Consider the following 8,450-nt stretch of genomic DNA (forward strand, 5'->3'; position numbering starts at 1 on the left):
ATGTTGTGTTGGAAGACAAGTCCCCTGGATGTTAGAAGTCAATAATGGGGTAACCTGATTGCTATTTCATTTAAGAGGATTGGGACCATGAATCTTGTTGTTCAAACACCACGCTCAGAAGTGGCAGTTCTTTCAAGGAGTGAGAATATGAAGATTCAGTGGTTGGTTGAGGTAGTATGCTCTAGCAATGCATATCTACTATTAACTGGTGTTGTTTTGTTGTCACTAGTACTTAGGGTCAGCTGGAGTCTGATTGGTGTGATTGAAGTATGTATAGGTATAACTCATAGAGTTAGTTGCCACTGGTAGGGATGGTGTATGTCGTGTTGAGACATTTGTGTACAATGCATGGATATTGGTGTGGAGTTTCCATAATTGTTAATTTGAGGGGGAGTTTTGGTTAACCTCCTCACGTTTGGTCAGCCTAGGGTCTGGTTGGCTGTTGACCTGTGTCACATGGGTTCTGGTTGTTGTGTGACACATTTGCAAGGAAGGATTCATCTCTCTCATTCCTAAGGGTGAATCTAATCTGGAAAGATTCTCAGAACTATTGAGGTGCTTGCAAGCAGAAGATGTTGACACAAGAAGAGTATTTTCAAAGTATTCTTATGGTGGAAGTATCTGAAAGGATAATTGGGAAAGGATATAAGATCAATGTCTACTTGTGCCAAGTACAATCATTTAATTTATTATCCTTGGAGCTCCAGATAACTGATGTTCTTAAAGATGTTGGAACATCTCATCTTCAAGATCCTGTGCAGAATCACAGGAAGGATAGTACATTGGTTTATGATCTATCTCTTTGGTGGCAGCAAGAGCATATGATCTCTGAAAAGGTTTCCTGGCAAGAAACATGTTCATCCTTGGTGTGTACAAGAAGAAGAAGACATCATAGTCTTGATGGTGATTACTTGGATCAATTTATTTCTGATCTAGGTAAGGAAGTGCATTGGCTAATGCACACTGTGGAGTTAAGAACAAGTGGTAACATTCTTGACATCATGGAAACAACCTTGCTTTAGGAAGTGGAATCCTTGGTATAGCTGAAGGGTTAGTCTCTAACTGGTCCTTCTGAAGACTCATGCATCAGAGTGTCTGATGTCTTTGGAGAAGAAGCAGGAATTCATCAAGGTGTGAGCTTGGATGACTTAACTGCAAACCTGCAGGATGGAGGTTGTTTACTCAAACTTGGTTCCACAATCAAGTCTATGAGATCGTTGAACTCTTGTTCTGTGTAGGGAGGAAGTTCTTTCAAGTGGCAGAAGAAGGAGCTGAATTCAACAGCTAGATGTTAAAACACAATGTTGTGACATTTGGTTCAACATCAGAATCTTAGTTGGTGAAGTTGCACATCAACTTAAGATAGAAGGGTCTATAGAGTTGTAGATTGGGTACTTCAAAAAGATCGTTCTCATTGCAGTTCTTTGGAGTTGCTGGATGGAGAAGATGTTACATGTTCATGTCTTAGAGAATCTAAGCTTTGTTTAACATGTAGCTTGAAGTTCAAGTCTCACTTGGAAGGTCAGAATATCTTTGGGAGAAGTCTGATAAACTTGGAGAGGTCAAAAAGTGGCATTTTACTTTTTCATATGAGGATTCATGAAGGAGGTAATCAACCAGTGGCATTTGGTCTATCTCAGAAGTGAGTTCGAAGAATCAAGATAATCAACATATGGTAGCTGATTATTCTTGAGGAAAGTCTGAGACAAATTACTTTTGAGCAGAAAAGTAGTAAGTTGAAGACAAAAGGAGGTGTTTTCTATTCATCTCTTGGAGCTTGTGGTAGGAGTTCTAAGCTATCTATGGAAGATTATCTCTTGTAATGGGATGAGAATGTATATGTCCCAATTTATGTCTGGTTTCTTTTGGATCAAGCTGGTGACTCATTGATATCTGAAGATTATCAGATGGTGTTCTTTGTTATGTTGGGAGGATGTCCTAACTAATGTTAGAACATTTTGTGAAGTGGTTTTCTGTTCTGGTTAGAAGAGAGATTGACACAGAGTGTGGATGTGTTCAGCCAAGAGGGTTGAACAAGGGGTGTGCTCTTGAAGACATGAAGATGCGTCTTATGTTTTCCATTCATCAAGTGGTCTGGGTTCTCTTTGAATCAGGAAGTATGTGAAGGTCCAACTTTTGGGTGTTGGATATGTTCATGTGTGATCTCCAAGTTTCAAGAGGAGAGTTGGTTGTTCATGACAGGGGGAGTTCTGTCTTTGTGCCGCAAGTAATCATCAAGCTTGTGGTCTATGTGTTCTCAGATAACAAGGTATGGCACCTTGTTAGTTATTGGGATGATGTGGTATGTGTCAAGGCTGAGTGAGCAGAAGAATGTCTGACCGGATGTCATGACATTGCCTAGGACAATATTGTTATTTCCTTCTGAATCTTAAAGTCATGAGGAAATATGGATGTGGTGTGTCTAATTATGATAAATTAGAATAAGCCTGAGTGTTACAGTTGTGTGGTATAGGGGGAGTAACCATCTACTGGTGTTTGTGATTTTGGCTTTAGTGGTGCCAAATGTCAAGTTTCTACTGGAGGTACGAAAGTTGTCTTAGGAAATGTTGATAGGAAGAATACTTGAAGAATGCAGGCAAAAGCCATGTTGAGTGTTAAGACATCGCGTGCAACGTGTCTGATTGCATATAAGGAATAGTCTCCATGCACTGGAACTGTTGTTTTGGAAAAGAAACAGTCAAGAGCTATAAAAGGTATTCAAAGATAGTCTGAGATTTTGTTGGTGATTCTCTGACTGTTTCTCAGCAAATATTAATGAATCTTGACCAAGCATTTATTCCTACCGTTAATTCCTAAGCACGGGCTGGACTATTTAAAGGATGTAACAGCACTCCTCTTCTCACAAGAGAAACATTCCATTCCCTCTAAACAATGGGGTATGTTAAGGTTTGGGCAAACTGCGCCTGGATCTGGTTTTGTGAGGGGTTCATTTACAAATGTTTAGCTAAAAAGGGGGAGAGAAATATAGTCCTGAGAATGTACCAGAAGCAAGTAAAATGTGGTAGCAAGCAGAAGTTGGCTTCAGGCACAGAAGTCACTTACTGGGCATATCACTTGTGTCTTGTGATCTGAGTTAAGAGGACAGTTGTGTCTTGTGATCTGAGTTACATTATCTATGTACTCAGCATTACATATTCTTCTGGAAGCTCTACCATTGAGGGGAAGGGTTCTGATGCAACTGATTCTTGTACCTCTACTTCCTCATGTACACCAACTTTGGTGTTTGTGGTGGTGGAGATAATGACAGAGGCTTATTTGTTTTAGCTAAAATTTGCCAAAGGGGGGAGATTGTTAATACCTTAGGATTGGCATTAATTTTGTAAAACAAATAATGTAATCATCTCTGTTGTTTTAATATGTTGGGTTGAAGAAGTTCAACATCTGGACCAACATGTCATGTACGATGTCACGACATCATGCTTGTGACATCGTACATGTGTAGAAAACTGAATTAATTAATTCAGTATATATTCTGGGATTAGTGAGGATATTTGGTGAATATCCTAACTCCCATGTGGAGGTCTTAAAGACTCAATCAGAATATATAGGCTCTAAATATGGAGATATATATGGAGAGATTTTAGGAACTAAAAGATTGAAGACCTTATTTGTAGCAGAAATTTTCTGCTGAGGTTGTAACAGCAAAGAAGAAGTTTGCTGCGATTTCTGAAGGCCCAAATCCAGTTGGGTGATTAGGTTATAAATAGCATATTGTAACCTAGTTTTTGTAAGCCTCATAGATTGAAAAATTAGGGGTGTGTGTGAGGTAAACCTCCCAACCTGTGGGAAGGTTACCATGTGTTTCTCAGTGTTCAAAGCTGAGAGTATTTGTAACTCAAAGCCTGTAGGTAAGAGTTGCTTGTTCTTGAATGAAGCTGTGAAGCAAGTTCAAGTTGATTAACATTACATTGTATTTGTAGTGATAGGAATGGAAACTGGAGGTTTCTATCTAGGAGTTCCTAGGTATAGATTGCATTGGGTAGGGATTAAGTGAAGAGTTGTAACCGGGGGAGTTTAACTCTGAATTAATACTGCTGATAGTGGATCTTCTTCCTGGCTTGGTATGCCCCCAAAGTAGGTGATGTTGCACCGAACTGGGTTAACAATTTCCTGTGTTTGTTTACCTTCTGCATGTTATAATCCTGTCTGCCATAACTCAGGTTGTATTTCAGTCTGCTTATCAAGTTAATAACAGACCTGATACATAGCCTTCTGTTTGAATGTCAATCAGAATGTTTTGACATTCATCACTAACAACATATACTGAATAATAGGCATGTTGATCTCAGTTCAGTATTTAGTTAAGTCTGGTCTTCAAGAGGATAACAGACCTGGCCAAAGGATCATAGTGAAACTGTCAAACTGGATGTCTTGACAGTTGTTCGTGTAGGCTGATACTGAAGTAGAGACTGGTTAGTCTTTTACAGTATAGCAAAGTTAGCACAGTCTGTTTTCAGGAACATAACAAAATCAGCATGAGGTATATGTTCTGGATGTCAAATTGAATGTTGTGACATTCACACCTGACAGTTTGTGCTAAATTGTAAGATAATTAGTTTTTCTGTTTCAGCATTTTTCTCAGGCTATCCAACAACTGAGCTAAAATCCAGGAAAATAACAACTAACCTACAATTAATGAACCTAACAAATAGCCTATTTGTCAGCTCCCTAGTGTGTGGAAATTAGGTTAACTTGCTTGACTTTTAGTTTAGGTAACACGAGTACTAGGCCAGCAAACTGGAATACAGTAACAGGTGATGTTCAAATCAATATTGATATATCATGCTGATAACTGTGCAAACACAACAGAAGTATGTGTGGTGTTTGATCTCTGTTGTGTCTTTGTACCAGAAGGACAGAACTAGGTGTTCTTCCATTCTAGGGTAATATAATAGCAGATGTCGTGACAACTGTGAACGCGTGCTTGAGTACAAGGTTTTAATTTGTATAACTGTCTTGCTGTATTAGTTACATTGTTGGATCAGATGTCATGACTTGGAGTAGAACATCTGAATTCTGACTACGCCAGAATTTCAGGATGCATGAGAATGATCAGTGCAAAATATACTTATTAAAAAATACAGCGTTTCTTCAAATTCTGAAATAAATTTTCACCGGTTAAAAGGCTCAGGTGGGTCAAAACGCAACTGAAACAGCTGCTGAAAAATACAACGAGCACACCAGGTTAAACTACATGAACTGTAGATTAATAATACTGGTGTCTGTAATTTTAATTCTGAAACTTTTTACCCGCTGATTTTACATGTTCTTGAGAAATGATTTAACCAATTTGTCTGTATTTTCAATAAATTTATTCTGAATGATATTTTAGGTTTTATTCATGATGAAATGAATGTTATGTTGTGCGTATGATGCAAATTAAAAATGAAATCAGATTTACGAAAATTTAAATATGGCCGGACAAAATTGGGGTATGACAGTGAGCGAGCTCAGAAGCCATTTCCATCTTATATCCCTCAGAAATATATTGGACGAATGATATATCTGATGTCGAAGCAACAACACCCGCCTCCTCATGAGTGTGTGGAAGCCAAGAAGATAAAATGTTTGACATTTGAATAAAGGAGGAAACGCCGCTCTCGGTGACTTTAAAGAGATGAAAATATACTGAGAGAGAATGAGAGGGATCAAGCATGAGAGAAAATAGGCGAAAGGTATATTATGATGGAGAGAAGTAGAAGAAGCTGGTGGTGATCGAGAGGGTGTACACGACGACCCTTTTAAGGAGGATAAAGAGGAAGCACACAGTGGTGGAAAATGGAGTTATGGTGATGGTGTTATTGATGGGGTGGTGTGCGTGCGTGGAGGTGCACTAGAGCAGAGAAGGTCGCAAGGTGGTGATGAGTTTTTTTTTCTGTTTGTGTTGTTCTTCCTTTTTCATTTTTTTAGCCGTTAAAACTCTCAAAAAGCTCTCCATTTTCTCACAAATATGACATCTATTTATAGGGTTAAGGTGTAATTAATTTTAGGGCTAAATATCTTTGTGGTCCTCCTAAATATCTCATATTTCATTTTTAGTCTCTCAAAAAATTTCCTTTAAGGAATGGTCCTCCTAAAATTTTTCATCCACATTTTTGGTCCCTCCTACAACTTAGCGACGATTTTTACAACTTAGTGATAAAATTAGCGATGGTTTTAGCGACAGTTTTAACAACGGTTTTTGCATGAGGGATCAAAAGTGTGGATGAAAGTTTTTAGGAGGATCATTCTTTGAAGGAAATTGTTTGAGAGACTAAAAATGAAATATGAGATATTTATGAGGACCACGAACATATTTAACCCTTAACTTTAATTGAAAATAGTAATGGCGGTAAATGTAATTAAAGGGAAGATAATAATTTCACTTATTTTGGTACTTTATCTTTCAATGTATTTTTAATTTACTGATATTTTTTAGTATATTGAAAAAAGAAGGATGTCACACTAAAAATAAAGATAATTTCCATTTTTTTTTAAAAGTTGATCTTTTATAATTTTATTTTAATTTTTTAAAACAATAATAAAAGTGTTTTTATAAATATTTTTCTATTCAATTTTTATAGTCTTTTTTAATTATCAAAGATTAAAAATAAAATAAATGTTTCTAAAATTTTGTAATAAAATTAAAAAATAAATGGTAAATATATGATGAGTCAAAACAAATGACTAAATCAACATTTTGTTTATATATTTGTTAAGATATCTTTAAAGATATAATAACGATTAAAAATGAAATAAAGTTAAACATAATATTCACTTTCTTATTTATTTTTTAATTGCTTGAAAAAATTGAGGTACTACAGTTGTCCCCTATTTAATTATATTTAACAAGAAAATATCAATAAATCTAATTTTCATATGATCGTTGTGAAAGATAATTAAATATAAGGACCCAAATTTTGTCATTCGATGATCAAAAGAAAATGAAATAACAAAAAAGACAAAATGATTGTCCTTAGATTGCATATTAGTGCATAGACCAACAAAAAAGTGAATGATCGTCTCTTAGCGGTACACTGGTTTTTAAATCAACAGAAAAGTAAATGTTCATCGTCAGGTAGTATGTTGATTCTTAGATGCATAAGAAAAATAAATAATTGTCGCCATGTGATACACTAGTTGTGAGATCGACAAGAAAATAAATGATCATCGTCAGGCGATATGGTTCTTAGACCGAAATGGGAATAAATGATCGCCGGAGGCGGCATCTAGCTCTTAAACCGACAAAGAAATGAATGATCGTCGTCAGGCAGTACGATGGTTCTTAGACTGACATAAAAGTTAATGATTGTCGCCATGCAGTACATTGGTTCTTATATCAGCAGATAAATAAATGATCGTTGTCAGGTGGTATGCTAGTTCTTAGACAGATAAAAAATAAATGATTGTCACCAAGTGGTACGCTAGTTCTTAGATCGACAAAAAGGTAAATGATCATTACAGAGAGGTAGGTTAATTTTTTAGATCAATGAAAAGGTAAATGATTTTGGTGCCAATGGATATTGGACTTTGAGGTGTGCCAGTGAAGATTGGGCATTGTGCTAATGAAAATTAGGCTTTGGATGCCAAGGAAAATTGGGCTTTGTGAGTAAATCAATGTTGAATATGGTTTGTGTTATACATGATGGCAATGTTTGTTTGTCGTGGTACGCCATATGATATGGATAATGTGTATGATAAAAATGTGAGTGTGCATGAAGTGTGATAACTGATCAATGCATATAATGTGTTAGTTTCTTGATTTAGGGAAACTCGGGATCTCAAAAACTCCAAGTTTATATGGGTCACAACAACCTTTACATGCCCCAAGTTTTTTGTGATACTTGAATGTTGGACGCTATTTTTTTAAGGTAGTCAATTTAGGATACCAATGAAAACTGGGTTTAGGTTATCACCAATAGATGTTGGGATTAAGGTTATTGCCGATGAATGTTGGGATTATAAGATAAAATATGGTGTAAATAATAATTAGGCTTAGATAGGTGTCAACGAATATTTGGCTTTGGTAGGTGCAATGAAGATTGAGCTTTTGGATGGTAGTGTTTTTGCTTTACTTGTATTACAAGAATTTTAAATCTTTAACACAAGTGTGATGTAAAATTCATGCATGTTGTCGAAACATGCCAGGATTAATAAGATGATATGCATGATTTAAAGTTAGAGGAATGAAAACATGGTTGATGCAATAGTGATGCGGACTTGGTTGATACAAGATAGATGCAAACATGATTGATGCGTAGGCAATACAAACATGATTAATGCATGATTATGATTTGAATGTACCTTTTTTTCAATTACTTGAATACTTCAAGAAGCACACAATTCTTTGTTTTAGCTTTGGTTTTTCCCTTTCAAAAAATCAGGATGACGCAGTGACCTTGTTTTGTGAAAAATATATTTTTAGTGCAAGAAAATAGTTAATTAACTTG

The sequence above is a fragment of the Lathyrus oleraceus genome, chromosome 4 (assembly GCF_024323335.1).
Source record: "Lathyrus oleraceus cultivar Zhongwan6 chromosome 4, CAAS_Psat_ZW6_1.0, whole genome shotgun sequence".
NCBI classification, from domain to species: domain Eukaryota; kingdom Viridiplantae; phylum Streptophyta; class Magnoliopsida; order Fabales; family Fabaceae; genus Lathyrus; species Lathyrus oleraceus.